Below are 19,093 nucleotides of genomic sequence, written 5' to 3'. Positions count from 1 at the left end.
CCATAACTTTTGATTATCCTTCATGCAGACTGGGGATAATGGGAATTGCAGCCCAATAGCACTTGTAGCTCTGAGTTTGGGGAACGGTTAAAGGACATTTTAAAGTCAGACATCATATCCACAAGCCTTGTATCTAAACCCAAACTCCCTTCTCTTGACTAAATATAACACTGATATTAATATGTTTTTAACTCCACGTTTTAATTGTCTAAATGTTGTTACATTTTTATTATCTAACTAGCTGTTCCCTACCATGCGTTGCTGTGGCCCAGTCTGTATATATGTGTTTTGTGTGTGTATATATGTGTATATGTATATTTGTATATATGTGTATATATGTGTGTTTGTGTATGTATGTAATTTTGCACATGCATTTTTGGGGCTTTTTAAGTCTCTTCTGCTGTGTTTTTCAGTGTTTTCATGAGTGATGGTCACTTGTTGGCCTGTTAGGTGTATTGTGTCCAAATTTGGTGTCAATTCATCCAATGGTTTCTGAGTTATGTTAATCCCACAAACGAACATTACATTTTTATTTATATAGATTTATAGCTGTATGTTCTGGTTGCTCTGTGTTAGGTTTTATATGTATGTGACACATTACATTTTGGCATAAATACGTTGGAAAACGCTTTGAGTCCCCTCCTGGGGTGAGTGAAAGCGGTATAGAAGTGAAGTAAATAAATAAATAAAAAACATAACAAACTTCAGCCTTCCAGTTATTACTGTATCACAACTCCCATCAGCTCGAATCATGATGTCTAATGATGAGGAATACAGGAGTTGTAACCACATAAAATGACTGTTGTACTCCTTGCCAGGAAAACCCCTTGACTTTAAAACATCACAAAGCTGAGTAAAAATGCAAGCAGTTTATTGGAGATTATAAAAAACATTAACAGTAAAACCACTTCATAGATATAGGTAATCCAAGTAGGTAGAAAGATAAGCAGGAACAAATAATCCAGGAAATAAGTCCATCTCAGTTCATGAAAAACTAACACAGGAACTTCCAAGGTAAAACTCCAAACTTGAATCAAGAAATCAAACAAGGCATGACTTGAATCTATCCAAGGCATGGCTACAAGGTTCAGGACAAACATTTTAATTCAATTCCAACGTTGCTTCATCTGGTTACAGATTCTGTACTTAGCACTTTTATCCCCTAATCTACTCTATACCAAGCCGCCAGAAAAGGATTTCTCTGCAGCCTTGACTCTCTTATCAGTTTCTCTCTGAGTCTGGCAGAATGACGGAGAGATTGGTGTGTTTGTCTGCTCTGTCTGAAAGCATGCCTTCTATCTTCTGGCTCATTAATTTCTGCAGCTGGGCCAGGTGCCGAGCTTTTCTTGGGCTCAAAATCCTGGGAATTCTCTGGTAACAATTCAGCCCCTCTTCCAGAGACAATACCATCATCCCCAAACTCTTCAGGAACATTCTCATAAGCAAAGACACTTTGAACAGGAATCCCATTATCATTACCTGCATTTAAAGCACCCTCATCATTAAAAACAGCATTGTCATTCCCAACATCCAGAGTACCCTGATCATTAGACACAATAACAGGCTGAACTCCAACAATGGCATGGAGGGCCAGATCTGGCTCATGGGCCTTGAGTTTGACATGTGTGTTTTAGCCTAAGACTTGCTTTTAATACACATCCAGGCAAGACACTTATTATGTAACTGATCTCCCTCACACATGGGATTCTGCATGAGATCTGGGCTATGATGTGTCTTCCATTCAAATCCTGTTAATGACATGCCTCTGCTACATCTATCCATATATTTTTTTTTCCTGCTGCAAAGAAATGATGCTCCATTATTTGGAAGAAATAACTGTTCATAGGGTTTCAATCAGTAATGCTTAAGATCTCTCCCTTTAAAGCCACAGCTTTGGAATACAAATTACAGGTTGGGGGTACAGCTTCCAGAATCCCCCAGTTAAGGGGTTCAGTGGTTGCACCACAAGGCCTTTTTAATAATAACAATAATAACAACAACAATAATGTTTATTTATATCCCACCCACTCTCCCCAGAGGACTCGGGGCGGCTTACGACATAAATAATATAATAAATGCAATACAATAAAATACAGAAAATGGAATAAACAATTAATAACACATCAATAAATATATAAAACAACACAATCAAATAACAAAAATTAACAACAAAATTATGAGCATTCGATTTTTAGCTGTAAATGCTGAGGGCTAAGAAAATTAGATATTCTACTACTGGCTTCCTCCCAATTACCAATAGGAGATTATCTATCCATGTGAAAAATCCCAGAGATATTTTGAAATTCTGTAATCTTGTAAACATTTCTGACATTAGAAAAAGTAGGACTAAAAAAGGAATTTTACTAAAGAGAAGGACACAACTTTTATTACACAACTCCATGCTGTCAATTCTTTCAAGCTGTTCCCAGATTGACAATTATATTCCATTACACCAACTTCCCTGCCTCTGGCATTGTGATGTTTTATATATATAACAGATGGGCCATGTGTCCCAGCTCTAAGAGAAACAATTGTGCCATTCGTGCCGAGTTTCTGTACATCTGAAACAGGCACAGATTTTGATTTAAATGTGTTAAGAAAGACATGTTCAAATGTCTCAAACTGTGAGGAACTAGACTAGTTGAAGAACCCTGAAAACATTGCAAACACAATGACAATGGGATTAACCTGGAGGGAAAGGGACTGTGCATTACAGTTTGGTTTACTGCAGTGGTTCTCAAGGATTGAAGAAATGTTACGATTTTTTGCAGTTAAATTTGGATAAACAAACAAGTGAACCAATGAAAGCAAATTGGAAAGGGAAATGGAACAAATTATATATTTTTTCATGCTTCTTTTAGAAAACATGGCTTTTTAGCCTATTGCCTCAATTAAAAACAACCAGAGGTAGAAATCGGTTATGAGAGCAATTAGGTGGGAAATGTACCAGTAGGAGTATTAGTGGTGTCATTGTTGCTGTTATTATTGTTGTTGTTGTTGTTGTTATTGCTATTACTGTTGCCCTTATTGCTGTCTATTAATGTGGCGCAGTGGGTTAAACCCCTGTGCCAACAGGACTGAAGACAGACAGTTCGCAGGTTCGAATCCGGGGAGAGGCGGATGAGCTCCCTCTATCAGCTCCAGCTCCTCATGCAGGGACATGAGAGAAGCCTCCCACAAGGATGATAAAACATCAAAAGCATCCGGGCATCCCCTGGGCAGCGTCCTTGCAGACGGCCAATTCTCTCATAACAGGACGCTCCTGACACGACAAAAAAAAAATGTGATTACTGTTCTGCTGTCACTACTATTATTATTAAACTGCACTATGTAACAAAATTTGAAAAAAAATCTGTTCCTGGTTTGAAAGTGTTGTTTCCTGTTTAATTGTTAGGTACTCACTTTGAAAGTAGCTGTTATACTCCAAAATCTTTGTTTTTATGGCCACCACAAACTATGTTGAATTAGTTGAAATGTTCATTGAAAAACTATAGCAAAATGCGCTGTAGGGTGCCCCACAAAAACAAGGTTTTTCCAGTTTAATAAACTTTTTCCATGTTTTGTGATAGAACCAATTAGGAAACAACATTTATAACCCAGGAACAAAAATCATGTTCCATAGTATTAGCTATTATTAGTGTTGATACTATTATTTTTAAATTCATATTGAATCATTATAATTAAATTATTATATTATAATAGGAGCGTATGCATTAAAGTTCTGGTCCAGAAAATAAAACTGGTGGGCGGACCATTTGCTCAGAGACATCTTTGTTCCCTAATTCTAACTTTATATTACCATCTAGTGGATCTCACAATTGCGAACCTCATAATTCTAGCAAAAACAAAATAGGTCCCCCAAAACCCATCCCAAAATACAAAACTGAACCACCATAATTGGTATTCCACAGTCTAATGTGATGTTGGCTACTGTGACTGAGAAGTGACTGATCAAGGAGATAGGCCTCTCAAGATCTCCAGTGCGCTATAGCCAAAAGGCATTCCACATAGTCGTCAGTAATGGTTTGTAAAACAAGTATTTCAGCAAGCATAACATCATCGCTTTTGGAGAAACTGGTGAGGGTAGCTACGCCTGCAAAAATTCTCTTTGAAGGGGTTAAAGGATTTAGCATTTCTGTGGCATCTTTGATCTGAGTGGTTTGAGAAAACAACTAAAATGAATAGGGTAGTTTTTTTAAAATTGAATACAGTAGACTCTCACTTACCCAACATAAATAGGCCAGCAGAACGCTGAATAAGTGAAAATGTTGGATAATAAGGAGAGATAAAGGAAAAGCCTATGAAATGTCAAATTACATTATGATTATATAAATTAAGCACCAAAACATCATGTTTTACAACAAATCGACAGAAAAAGCAGCTCAATACACAGTAATGTTATATAGTAATTACTATTTTTACAAATTTAGCACCAAAACATCGCAATGTATTGAAACAGCTGTGGATCTGGGCAGGAAGCAGACTGCAATGGATAATACAGAAAGTTGGATGAGCGAAGGTTGGATAAGCGAGACTCTACTATACAACCATCAATATGTTCTAACTGAATACTGGGCTGGCTTCAGATCCCAAGTGAATTATGCTTGGGTTCTAGGGGAAAAAATAAAATTCAATTCATTCATTAATGGTCAAAATTAAAGTCCGTTTTAACATTAAAGAAAACCATAGATAAGACTCAAATGAAAGAGCAGCAGAGAGCAATATTGTCGAAGGCTTTCATGGCCAGAATCACTGGGTTGTTGTAGGTTTTCCGGGCTGTATGGCCATGTTCTAAAAGCATTCTCTCCTGACATTTCACCTGCATCTATGGCAGGCGTCCACAGACCTCACACCCTCTGAGGACGACTGCCATAGATGCAGGCGAAACGTCAGGACAGAATGCTTATGGAACGTGGCCATACAGCCTGAAAAATCTACAACAACCCAGAGAGTAATATTGTTATTGTCATTATCATTATCATCATCATCATCATCATCATCATCATCATCATCATCATCTATGGCACTCCAAGTGGCCAGATACTGGTCAAAGGACATTTAATCAACTACCAAGCTTGCATTTTGTCTGTTTGTTTGTTTTGTTTAAAATGTAATACAAATGTCTGGTTGCTCCTGACACGATAAATAAATAAATAAATCATAATCTATATTTATATTCTGCTTCCTCTTTCCCAAATGAGACTCAAACCAGCTAACACTAAATATCATACAATATGTAAATTAAAATCCAAAGCATACACACACTGAAATAGAATTAAAATGTTGAAAAAGAATAGAATTCTTTAAAAGAAGGCAGTTTTTCTTCTAGCACACTGATGCACTCACGGATACACAATGATGAGTCCATAGGAGTAGAAAAGATGAGGAAGCAATACCTTGAATTCTATATATATCACATTACCATAGGAAGCAAGGGCAGGTCTGTGACTAAGCAGGACAAGACAGGAGATTTTTGTAGGATAAGAAACTGCCAATTATTCAAGTTATCATTAATTTTACTGTCACGGTGGCTGGCATTCAGACTTCTTGTCAAAGGCATCATAATGACCCGGGTTTTTTTCTGGATGAAGGTCATCTTCTACTATATAACCTCTACCAAGTTTGCTTTTCACTGACTGCTCCAGCATACTTTCACTGTTGTCAGTCAACTGGCTCAATGATGGCTAAACTGGCCCCGGCCCAGTTTACCTGTCCAAACGCATCTCCCTCTACGAACCACTGCAGTAACTAAGATCCTCCAGGGAGGCCCTGCTCTTGGTCCCGCCACCATCACAGGCATGATTGGCAAGGACACAAGAGAGGGTCTTCTCAGTGATTGCCCCTCGGCTATTGAACTCCCTCCCTGGCGAGATTAGATCAGCCCCCTGCTGTCCTTCAGAAAGATGGTAAAAACCTGGCTGTGGGACCAAGCCTTTGGGACAGTGCAATAAGATAATAATCCAGTTTGGCTGGTTTGAAATGGTTTTTAACGATTTGATTTTAAAGTGGATACAACTGATTTTAATATTTGTGTATATTTATTGTGTTTGATTTTATTCCGGCATTGAATATTTGCCATATTTATGTTGTACTCCACCCTGAGTCCTCTTCCGGGTGAGAAGGGTGGAACATAAATGCTTTAAATAAATAATAATAAAAAATAATGTACAGTATAGTACAGGGAATTTCCAAGTTATGAACAGGGTAGCTTCTGTTGGTTTATTCTTAAGTTGAATTTGTAGTTAAGTCAAAACAGGTGCATTTTTCAAGTGCAACGATATATGTGTGCTTTGGATACCATAGGGAAGGGTTAACACTCCTGTGGTGTTTGTTTTGCTATCTGTGCCCCTGTTCAGAAGATTTCACTTCACTTTCTGTCCTTTTGACAAATGGATTATGAAAAATTTGGCTTGCTGTGGAAACAAGTATTTCTGATAAATAACTCTTTCAGGAGTGAAATTTCCCTTCTTAGGGGTAGATTTCTCTCACTTCCTGATGTCTCATCCCTGTTCTTAACTATGAGTTGTTTGTAAGTTTGTAACTCGGGGACTACCTGTACTCAGGAACTGCCTAAGATGGTTTTAACAGTGGTTTTTAATGTTGAGATTTTAATGTTTATGTCTGTGTATAATCTATTTTTGTCCCAGCATTGAATGTTTGCCGTTTGTATGCTGGCATCCGCCTTGAGTCCCCTTCAGGGTGAGAAGGGCGGAATATAAATGTTTTAAGTAAAATAAATAAATACACAATTCTTTGATTTTTCAGAGCATGACAATTCATGCCTAGAGTGACCAATTATGCGTTGCCTTGCCAAATCATTTCAAAATTTTGTTTGTATCCAAGCATATATTTGTCATTATACAAATCTATTTGAACTCAATAAGTTCTGGGTGCCATGGTCATTTTTATCTTCTTGGTGGTCACCTTGCCACAAGTTTACATTAGCCTGGTTGTAACTAAAGAGGTATCTTAAAAATGGGCAAGCAATGAGGGGGGAAAGTATTTTATCATAGTAGTCTTTTCAATCCCTAGAGAAACTATGCTGATGTGCAAATTAGTCCGATTGATGCACATTCAATTCAGACTTCTGTTCACAAGACAAAAGGTTCCAATAGTGAAAGGCAACTGGACAGATATCTACACTAAAGAAAAGCTTTCCAATCATTTCATGTTGGTGACACACTTTTTAGACATGCATCATTTCGCAACAGAGTAAACCAAAAGGTTAAATAGACCCTTTATAAAAGATAAGGACACAACCACGCTCTGGTTACATCCCGTTTAGACTACTGCAACGCTCTCTACGTGGGGTTGCCTTTGAAGACGGCTCGGAAGCTCCAACTAGTCCAACGCTCGGCAGCCATGATTTTAACAGGAGCGGAGCGCAGGGAGCATACAACCCCCCTGTTGCGCCAACTCCACTGGCTACCGATCTGCTACCGGGCTGAATTCAAAGTGCTGGCGTTGGCCTTTAAAGCCCTAAACGGTTCCGGCCCTAGCTACCTATCTGACCGCATCTCTGCCTATGAACCCACAAGGAGTTTGAGATCTTCCGGGGAGACCCTGCTCTCGATCCCGCCTGCTTCTCAAGCTCGGCTGGCGGGGACGAGAGATAGGGCCTTCTCGGTGGTGGCTCCTCGGCTGTGGAACGCCCTTCCTACGGACATTAGACTAGCACCATCTCTAATGGTATTCCGCAAAAAGGTGAAGACCTGGATGTTTGTGCAAGCGTTTGAGTAATTTAGTGCAATCTGGTAATGGAACATAGGAATGGAACAATGGACGACGAACCTGGACTATGCTTGGATGATAAGATTGGGTACGGTTGTTTTTTGTAATAATTGTGCATTGTAATTGCTTATTGGTAATTTATGGATAATGTGTTAAGTCAATTGTTATATGTTGTATGGAACCACTGCTGTTTCTACTGTTTTTACTGTTTGTGAACCGCCGTGAGTCGCCTTCGGGCTTGAGATACAGCGGTATATAAGCAAAGTAAATAATAAATAAATAAATACATAAATTGTAATGGCAAACTTTATGGAGTCACAACATGTCTCATGAAAACCTTTTATATTTTTTAAAAACATATACTTTGTAAGATAATAACAAAGATTTCTAAGATTTTTGTCATTTTTCGTTACGTTCGTGAGACACACCTGCGCACTGCAGCTGACACACATGTCGCAACACAGAGTTCGGAAAGCTTTGATTTAAAGTATCTGCCTGATGCTAATACTATACAAGTTAAAGCCACGTCATCACCAAACCTGGATTTCTACAAGAGGAACAAAACAAAAAACCACAGTAAGGTTTTAGTCCCATTCTATCAACATCCTTTGGTACACTCCAAATAAATACTTTGGATTTCTGTACTTTAGCTCTGGGATGAATCTGATTCTATAGAGCTGGATGGGACAGCAAGGACCATCTCATCTAAATGCTTTCCATAATTAAAGCACTCCTGAGATATGACCCTCCAACCTCTGTTTAAAGATCTCAAAATAAAGAGTGCGGCAGTCCTGAGGCAGTCCACTTCACTGGTGAATAGCTCTTGCAAGTTAAGAAAAATCTCTGAATATTTAAGAGAAATCTCTCTCTCTTTTGTATTTTGAATCCATTGGCTTGTGCCCTAGTCTCCAAAACAGCAGAAACGTTCACTCCATCTTCTACATGACATCCTTATAGCCCAAAACACTCGAGCTCTCTAAATTGTTTCTCATAAGCCTTGGTATCCAGACCTTGGATTATCTTTGTTGACATTCTGTGGACACGTTCCAGCTTGTCCATATCCTTCTTGAATATTGGTGCCCAGGACTAGAAACAGTATTATTCCAGGGGAGGGAGGTCTGGCCAATGCAGAATACAGTAGGACTATGGCCTCTCTTGATCTGGATACTATAATCCTGTTGATGCAGCCTACAACAACATTAGGTTTTTGGCCACCGCATCATACTATTGACTCACATTTAACTCATGGTGAGCCTGCTTTCAAGGTATAGAATCCTAGAGTTGGAAGAGACTTCATGGGCCATCCAGTCCAACCCTCTGACAAGAAGCAGGAAAATCGCATTCAAAGTACCCCTGACAGATGGCCATCCAGCCTCTGTTTAAAAGCCTCCAAAGGACCATCCGCTGCACTCCAGGGCAGAGAGTTCCACTGCTGAACAGCTCTCACGGTTAGGAAGTTCTTCCTAATGTTCAGGTGGAATTTCCTTTCCTGTAGTTTGAAGCCACTGTTCCGCGTCCTAGTCTCCATAGAAGCAGAAAACAAGCCTGCTCCCTCCTCGTTATGACTTCTCCTCACATATTTACACATGGCCCTCATCATGTCTCCTCTCAGCCTTCTCTTCCGCAGGTTAAACATGCCCAGCTCTTTAAGGCGCTCCTCATAGGGCTTGTTTTCCAGACCATTGATCATTTAAGTTGCCCTTCTCCGGACACATTCCAGTTTGTCAACACCTCCTTTCAACTGTGGTGCTCAGAATTGGACACGGTACTCCAGGTGTGATCTGACCAAACCAGAATAGGCAGGTGTGGTCTGACCAAGGCAGGTGTCAGTCACCCTCTATTTATACATTCAGTTTTCCTACCTTACATTAAACCCTGATGAAGTTTCAGTCCAAATCTCTAATCTCTCAAAGTCATTTTGAATCCTGATCCTCCCCTCTGGAGTATAAACTATCCTGCTAATTTGGTATAATCTGCTAATCTGATAAACATGCCTTCTACTCCATCATCTAAGTCATTTAATAAAAATTGTGAAGAATCCTGAGACCAGGCAAAGCCCCGAGGAATGTCGTTAGTCGCTCCTCTCCAGATGAAGAGCATTCATTGATTAGAACTCTCTGGGTCCATTTTATTAACCAACTGTAAATCGGTCTAACAACAGAACTTTCTGGTTCACAGTTTGTCACCTTGTCTACAAGGATATCATGGAGAACTGGCTGAAATCAATACATACTACATTTGCAGCAACTTCCCTGATCTATCAAACTTGCAACTGCATCAGAAAAAAGTGGAAAGATTAGTTTGGTGAGGCTTGTTTTTGAGAAACCTATGCTGCCGCCTAGCAATCACAGCATTCCTTTCTAAATTTCCCCAGCTTGACTCTTTAATTATCTTTCCTAGAACACTTCCTGGTATCAACATCCAGCTGAGTGGTCAGGAGTTGCTCTGCTCATCTTCTTGTGTCTATGAGAGTTGAATAAAAAGTAGTGTCTCCACTTTCGTAACTCCTCAACAGATGGGAGTACTGGTATGCAGCAGGTACTGGCTTGTTCAGTAGACTCTCCTCTACAGTTCCATTTTGACGGGAAGCCTTAGCATTGAACGGTTGTGTTGTTAAAGTGTGAAGTATGGAATCCTGCGCAGACGGTCGGTCAATGCGACTTGTGTCGCCTCAACATCTTTAAACTTACTCGCCCAACGACGCAAAGTACTCACATCAACACAATCACCGTAAACAGCATGCATTCTCTGATTAATCTCCTTTGGGGTGGCACCTTCTGCTGTCAAAAATTCAATGATTGCACGTTGCTTAAGTCGCACTGACCGACCGTCTGCGTAGGGTTCAATACTTTGCACTTTAACAACACAACTGTTCAATGCTAAGGCTTCCCGCCAAAATGGAACTGTAGAGGAGAGTCTACTGAACAAGCCAGTGCCTGCCGCATACCAGTACTGACTTCTGTTGAGGAGTTACAAAGGTTAGAGGCATTACTTTTCATTCAACTCTCGTATATTGTAGACGGGTACAGCATCCCAATCTGATGGAATGGAGACCCCGGTGGTACAATGGGTTAAACCCTTGTGCCGGAAGGACTGAAGACTGACAGGTCACAGGTTCGAATCCGGGGAGAGCGCAGAAGAGCTCCCTCTGTCAGCTCCAGCTCCCCATGTGGGGACATAAGAGAAGCCTCCCACAAGAATGGTAAAACATCAAAACATCCGGGCGCCCCCTGGGCAATGTCCTTGCAGACAGCCAATTCTCTCACAACAGAAGCGACTTGCAGTTTCTCAAGTCGCTCCTGACACGGAAAAAAAATCTGCTGGAATCAATCCTGTTCTCCAAGAATTATCATACGTTATTGACAGTAGCTCTGAGATTATTATCTGCAAATTCCATTAGTATTCTTAGATGCAATTCATCCAGACCTGAACTTTTCTGACATTTACAATTAGACAGACTACCCCAAACATTTTAAAGTCATTTCAATACTGATCACCTAACAACGCTCAGCCCTCTATAGCCATGGATTCTGTATTCACAGATTCAACCAACCACAGTTTGAAAAGCAAATCTTGACTTTTCTATTTTATGTAAGTGGCATGGTTTAAACACACCATTGTATGTAAATAGGACTTAAGCATCTATGAATTTTGGTATCACAAGGATCTTTGAAACAAACCCCAATGGATACAGAGGGCCCACTGTAATCTGGGTTATTGGGATTTTGTTTTTAGAAAGTAGTCTTTCAAAACCCATTCTGCATGAAACCTGATATAAAACCATTTATACAGCCCGTAAACATTATCACTCCAAACTCTTGATTCATTCAAATCAGATGTGAATTGTCAAAATAAACCTTGGTAATGCTGGGAAAAAAATCCTAATAGTCATAATCAACAATTCTTTACAAAGAGCAACATTTCTGTTTACTATACATCATCAGAGAGCCAGAACAAAAAGTGAAAATACATCGAGTAGTAATTACTGCATTGGGTTCTTAATGCAATTTGCTTGCAAAAATAGAAAATATGAAATCGTTCTTGTGAAAATCAACAAAGATAAACAACAAATAATGTTTATAAAAATCTCTCCCTACCAGGAAACTTAGACAAGACCTTTTTCATACCCATTTCCGAATTGCACTACACTGAGAAAAGCCATAAACTTACAATGCAATTTTGCTGTTGTTCTGTGTCTTCACGCCATTTCGGACTTATGGCAACCCTAAGTTTTTTGAGGGGGGGCTGAGAGTGTGTGACCAAGATCACCCAATGGGTTTCCATTGCAAATCAGGGAATGTAACCCTAATCTCCAAAGCTTCTAAAACTATTACAACAGCTACACATTCACACCTAAATTCAGTCTCAACTAGGGTACAGCCACTTGAATCAACTGCTGAATGGCAATCCAACTCTTATATAAATCTCACAAATTCAATAGATACACTCTAGTTGGGACTAGTAAATGAATTCAGACCTGGTGAAACCTAAGTGAATTGCAACTTATTCCAGTTGATCTAAAAAGAAATATAGACATATAGGCAGTCTCCGAGTTACAAATATCTGACTTACAAATGACTCACAGTTAAGAAATTTATTTATTATTATTTATTTACAGCTTTTATATTCTGCCCTTCTCACCCCGCAGGGGACTCAGGGCGGATTACAGTGTACACATATATGGCAAACATTCAATGCCAATTTTTGACATACAAACATATACAGACATAGACAGAGGCTATTTAACTTTTTCTGGTCGCCAGGGGAGCTATAGCTTTCATCGTCCATCTGCAATGCTGATGAAGCACTTCCGCATTCCCACATGCTTCCCCGCTGGAATGCTTTATCAGTTAATTCAGTTAATTTAGCCTCCCCACACTTTACGGTGGTACCTTATTTTCCTACTTGACAGATGCAACTGTCTTTCGGGTTGCAAAGGTCGACAACAGGCTACACACAATAGGTTGGAAACCTACTCCAACCTGGGCTGGCTTCGAACTCATGACCTTTTTGGTCAGAGTGATCTTAATGCAGCTGACACTCAGCCAGCTACGCCACAATCCCGGTGCTAAAGATGGTGAGACAACAGGAAGCGGGAGAAACCTACCCTTGGAAGGAGAATTCACTCCTGGAAAAGCTATCATGGGGAAAAGGGCTCTCAACTTTATCACCAATCCTTGTTTCCACAACAAGCCAATTTTTTCAAAAATCCAGTTATCACAGGGAAAGAAAATGAGGTGAGATCTTCTGAACAGGAGCACAGACAGCAAAATATACACCACAGGGGTGTTAACCCTCCCTATTCTATCCAGAGCTAAAAATATTTGGAGGCAGGGGGCTGGAGATATACTTTAAAATGTTCCTGTTTCAACTTAAATACAAATTCAGCTTAAGAACAAACATACAAAACCTATCTTGTTTGTAACTGGGGACTGTCTGTACAAGCAAGTTCTTCTCTAAATGACTGATCAAGAAGACGTCACAGAAATATGAATTCCAGTTTACTAAAGACATATCCCTTCTCGCCAGAGAACAAACTAGTGATCAAAACACTGTGGAAGCCAACACCTGCAGAAAATCCGGCTTTTGTGGCAAGAAAAACACCTCCTTCGCAAACACTGCACAGGAGCACAACAGGAGTCAGTGAACAAAGTACTCCAGACTCCTTGCCACAATATCACTAATATGGATAAACCCCATATTGACTGCAAGTACCATGCCCATGGATGGAGTTATTCTGATCCTTCATCCATCCTGAGGAGGAGAGGAGGCTGTTTGGAGCTTATGGGGTAGCTAGCCATGGTCCTATTACACGATGTAGCAAAATGTGGGGGGGGGGGGGGGTCTGTTCCTGGTTTGAAAGTGTTATTTCCTGTTTAATTGTGCGGTACTTACTTTGAAAGTAGTTGTTCTACTCCAGAAACTTTGTTTTTGTGGCTGCCACAAACTGTTGAATTGGTTGAAATATTCATTGAAAAACTATAGCAAAATATGCTGCGGGATGTCCCGCAAAAACAATTTTTTTTGCAGTTTTATAATCTTTTCACATGCTTTTATGATAGAATCAATTAGGAAATGACATTTAGAACCCAGGAACAAAAATCATGTTACATAGTGCTATTATTATGGCTGATGTCGTTGTTGTCATTGCAATAAAACCTTGCTTTCCTCTCTTAAACAAGACTCAAAGTGTCTTGTCAAAGTGGGACTCATTACGCTTGTTTGGAGCTTATAGGGTAGTTAGCAAAGGTTACATAACTTGGAGCTTAGGGAGGAGTAAACTACGGTCACATCGTTGTTGTTGCTATTAATATTAATACCCCACTTCCCTCTCTTAGGGCCCTTCCACGCAGTCCTATATCCCAGAAAATGAAGGCAGAAAATCCCACATTATCTGAGTATGAACTCAGATAACCCAGTTCAAAGCAGATATTATGGGATTGTCTGCCTTGATGGTTAATTATTAACTATGGTTAATTAACTTATTGCTTATTAACTATGGTTAATAAGCAAATAAGCACAAAGAGTCCTGTTTTGAGTCTTGCGATACAGCCCTGTATCCCAAGACTCAAAACAGGACTCTTTGTGCTTATTTGCTTATTAACCATAGTCACATCATTACATTACGTATAAACCTCACTTGCCTAGTTTCCAACAGACCTCAAATCTCTGAGGATGCCTGCCATAGATGTGGGTGAAACATCTTGAGAGAAATGCTTCTGGAACATGGCCATACAGCCTGGAAAACTCAGAGCAACCTAATCATTACACACATTTATAGCTTATGGGTAGCTAGCCATGATGGCATAACTAAGGTTGTTGGGAGCTTATAGGGTAGTTAGGCATGGTTACACAGTTTGTAGTTTATAGAGATGTTAGCCATGGTCACATTATTGTATTTGTGTTATTAATATTACCAGTAATGATAATATCCCACTTTCCTGTCTTAAATGAGACTCAAAGCTTCGAAAGAAGACTCAAAGCAGCACTCATTACACTTATTTGAGCATTAGTTAACCATAGACACATCATTACACTTGATTGTAGCTTATGGGTAGCCCTGATAGCTTAACTATGCTTGTTAGGACCTTATAGGGTAGTTAGCAAGGATACATAGTTTGTAATTCACAGAGACGTTAGCCATGGTCACAGCATCATTATTGGTGTTGTTAATATTAATAATAATACCCCACTTTCCTCTCTTAAACAAGACTCAAAGCTTCGAAAGGAGACTCAAAGCTGGACTCATTTTGCTTATTCGAGCGAGCATCAAAAGAAGACTCAAAGCAGGACTCATTACACTTATTCAACCGTAGTTAACCATAGTCACATCATTACACTCGTTTTGTGTGTATAGGATATTGGAGCTTATAGGATAGCCATAGTCACATAATTTGGGCTTATGGGGGGCATTTAGCCATAGTCACATCATTTGGAGTTCTTTGGGGTTGTGCATCTACACTGCAGAACGAATGCAGTTTGACAACCATAGTCACATCATTGCACTTTTTTTAGCTTATGGGGTAGTTAGCTATGATGGCATAATTACGCTTGTTTGGAATGTATAACATAGCCATGGTCATATAATTTGGAGCTATTCAGGTAGTCAGCCATGGGGTTGGAACGTATAAGACAGCCATGGTCACATAATTTGGGTTTATGGGGGGCATTTACACATCATTTGGAGCTGTTCAGGTAGTCAGCCATGGGGTTGTGCAACTACACCACAGAACAAATACAGTTTGACAACATTAGTCACATCATTACACTTGTTTGGAGTGGATAGGGTAGTTAGCCATGACAGCAAAACTATGCTTGTTAGGAGCGCATAGGATATCCATGATCACATAATTTGGGCTTATGGGGGGCATTTAGCCATGGTCACATCATTTGGAACTCTTTTGGGTAGTCAGCCATGGAGTTGTGCGTCTACACTGCAGAATGAATGCAGTTTGACAACCAGAGTCACATTATTACACTTGATTGTAGCTTATGGGGTAGTAAGCCATGACAGCATAATTATGCTTGTTTGGAACATATAAGATAGCCACAGTCACATCATTTGGAGTTCTTTGGGTAGTCAGCCATGGGGTTGTGCATCTAGACCGCAGAACAAATGCAGTTTGACAACCATAGTCACATTATTGCACTTGTTTGTATCTTATGGGGTAGTTAGCCATGAAGGCATGATTATGCTTGTTTGGAACTTATAGGATAGCCATGGGCACATAATTTGGGCTTATGGGGGGAGGGCATTTACACCTCACTACCTCTGAGGATGCTTGCCATAGATGCAGGCGAAACGTCAGGAGACAATGTCTCTAGAACATGGCCATATAGTCCGGAAAAACCTACAACAACCCATTTACACATCATTTGGAGCTATTCAGGTAGTCAGCCATGGGGTTGTGCATCTACACCGCAGAATGAATGCAGTTTGACAACCATAGTCACATCATTGCATTTGTTTGTAGCTTATAGGGTAGTTAGCCATGAAGGCATAATTACACTTGTTTGGAATGTATAGGATAGCCATGGTCAGATAATTTGGGTTTATGGGGGGCATTTACACATCATTTGGAGCTATTCGGGTAGTCAGCCATGGGGTTGTGCATCTACACCACAGAACGAATGCAGTTTGACATCCACAGTCACATCATTGCACTTGTTTGTAGCTTATGGGGTAGTAAGCCATGATGGCATAATTACGCTTGTTTGGAACGTATAAGATAGACATGGGCACATAATTTGGGCGTATGGGGGGAGGGCATTTACACCTCACTACCTCTGAGGATACTTGCCATAGATGCAGGCGAAACGTCAGGAGAAAATGCATCTAGAACATGGCCATATAACCCGGAAAAACCTACAACAACCCATTTACACATCATTTGGAGCTATTCAGGTAGTCAGCCATGGGGTTGTAAATCTACACCGCAGAACGAATGCAGTTTGACAACCACAGTCACATCATTGCACTTGTTTGTAGCTTATGGGGTAGTTAGCCATGAAGGGATAATCACACTTGCTTGGAACGTATAAGATAGCCATGGTCACATAATTTGGGTTTATGTGGGGGCATTTACACATAATTTGGAGCTATTCAGGTAGTCAGCCATGGGGTTATGCATCTACACCACAGAATGAATGCAGTTTGGCAACCATAGTCGCATTATTGCACTTGTTTGTAGCTTATGGGGTAGTTAGCCATGAAGGCATAATCACACTTGCTTGGAACGTATAAGATAGCCATGGTCACATAATTTGGGTTTATGTGGGGGCATTTACACATAACTTGGAGCTATTCAGGTAGTCAGCCATGGGGTTATGCATCTACACCACAGAATGAATGCAGTTTGGCAACCATAGTCGCATTACTGCACTTGTTTGTAGCTTATGGGGTAGTTAGCCATAAAGGCATAATCATGCTTGTTTGGAACGTATAAGATAACCATGGTCACATAATTTGGGTTAATGGGGGGGGGGGGCATTGACACATAACTTAGAGCTATTCAGGTAGTCAACCATGGGGTTGTGCATTTACACTGCAGAACGAATGCAGTTTGACAACCACAGTCACATCATTGCATTTGTTTGTAGCTTATGGGGTAGTTAGCCATGAAAGCATAATTATGCTTGTTTGGAGCTTATTGGATAGCCATGGTCACACAATTTAGGTTTATTGGTGGGGGGGGGGCATTTACACATCATTTAGAGCTATTCGGGTAGTCAGTCATGGGGTTGTGCATCTACACCGCAGAACGAATGCAGTTTGACAACCACAGTCACATCATTACACTTGTTTGTAGCTTATGGGGTAGTTAGCCATGAAGGCATAATAATGCTTGTTTGGAGCTTATAGGATAGCCATGGTCACATAATTTGGGCTTATGGGGGGCATTTACACATCATTTGGAGCTATTTGGGTAGTCAGCCATGGGGTTGTGCATCTACACAGCAGAATAAATGCAGTTTGACAACCACAGTCACATCATTACACTTGTTTGGAGTGGATAGGATAGTTAGCCATGACAGCAAAACTATGCTTGTTAGGAGCGCATAGGGTAGCCACGATCACATAATTTGGGCTTATGGGGGGCATTTAGCCATGGTCAGATAATTAGGAGCTTGGTTTATCTACACTGCAGAACGAATGGAGTTAATTACCACGGCTCAATGCTATGGGAGTTTTGCAAGGTCTTTAAAGGTCCAGACTACAAATTCCATCATTGACCAGCACTCAAGACAAGGAAGTTAAAGTGGTGCAAGATTGCATTCATTCTACAGCAGGCCTGGGCCAACTTGGGCCCTCCAGGTGTTTTGGACTCCAACTCCCACAATTCCTAACAGCCTACCGGCTGTTAGGAATTGTGGGAGTTGGAGTCCAAAACACCTGGAGGGCCCAAGTTGGCCCAGGCCTGCTCTACAGTCTATCAAGACCTCATAAACTCCAAACAGGCTTGCATGCATGTTTATTTAGATGGGTCCTCCATCATACCCACATTTTAAACAATTCATAACAATAACAACAACCACAAGCAAGTTAGGAGTACATAGAAATAATAGAAGTGCCTCCCTCTCTGTCTCCATATCCCTGCCAGGGAGTGCTGGTGCCTCATTGCAGCCACACACCCAGGGAAGAGGATGCAGTGTCAAAACCACAATGTGCAAAGCCATCCTTCCCTCCCTTTCCTTCTCTTCCTGGCTTGGCTTTCCCTTCCCGCCATTTTAAGCCCCAGCCTCAGCTACTACTCACTCGTTTGCTCTCTCCTCCGACTCTCTTTCTCTCTCTCTGCTTCTCTCTCTCTCTCCCAGCTCCTCTGCTGCTGCCTCTCTGGCTCCTCCTCCTCCTCCTCCTCCAAAGCCTGCCCTGAAACGAGGAGGGAGGGATGAAGGAGTTGTCCTCCTTACCATTCACTGTAATGAATGAATCTAGGGAGGAGCTCCACATCATATGCCAGTGTGTGTGTGTCCTCTACTGCAAATGGAACTATTCCATTATTCCTGCGGCGGCCACTAGGGGCCGCTAGAGAGAGAAGGATGCTTCATTTTAAAGGGCTGGACAGTGAGTTGAAGGAGGGAAACCCTTGCTGTGCATTCTCCAGGCTGCATGGCCATGTTCCAGAAGCATTCTCTCCTGACGTTTCCCCCACATCTATGGGAGGTTGTGAGGTCTGTTGGAAACTAGGACAAGTGGGGCTTATGTATCTGTGGAATGTCCAGGATGGGAGACAGAACTCTTGTTGCAATTGGCCAGCTTGATTAGCATTGTTGCATGAAACCCCCCTGAGCAAAATTATTATTTGTTCCCTTCGTGCCTGCAGCAGAGAGTTTCAAAGGCTGCAGACACTTAAAGTGTACT

The 19,093-nt window shown here is 40.7% G+C and overlaps 1 protein-coding gene across 1 annotated transcript in view; it reads right to left on the bottom strand.

Moving 5' to 3' along the window:
* The window catches only part of KCTD6 (potassium channel tetramerization domain containing 6), a 37,932-nt gene extending 19,233 nt beyond the window's left edge, over positions 1-18,699 (bottom strand). Inside the window, exon 1 of the mRNA XM_060766468.2 lies at positions 18,488-18,699. The gene's annotated coding sequence lies outside the window, so the exon portion shown is untranslated. The remainder of the gene's footprint in view (positions 1-18,487) is intronic.
* Between the last annotated feature and the right edge of the window lie 394 nt (positions 18,700-19,093).

Source organism: Anolis sagrei, chromosome 2, assembly GCF_037176765.1.
Source record: "Anolis sagrei isolate rAnoSag1 chromosome 2, rAnoSag1.mat, whole genome shotgun sequence".
NCBI classification, from domain to species: Eukaryota; Metazoa; Chordata; class Lepidosauria; order Squamata; family Dactyloidae; genus Anolis; species Anolis sagrei.
The sequence above is the reverse complement of the archived record's forward strand: the minus strand, read 5'-3'. Positions and strand labels throughout refer to the sequence as shown.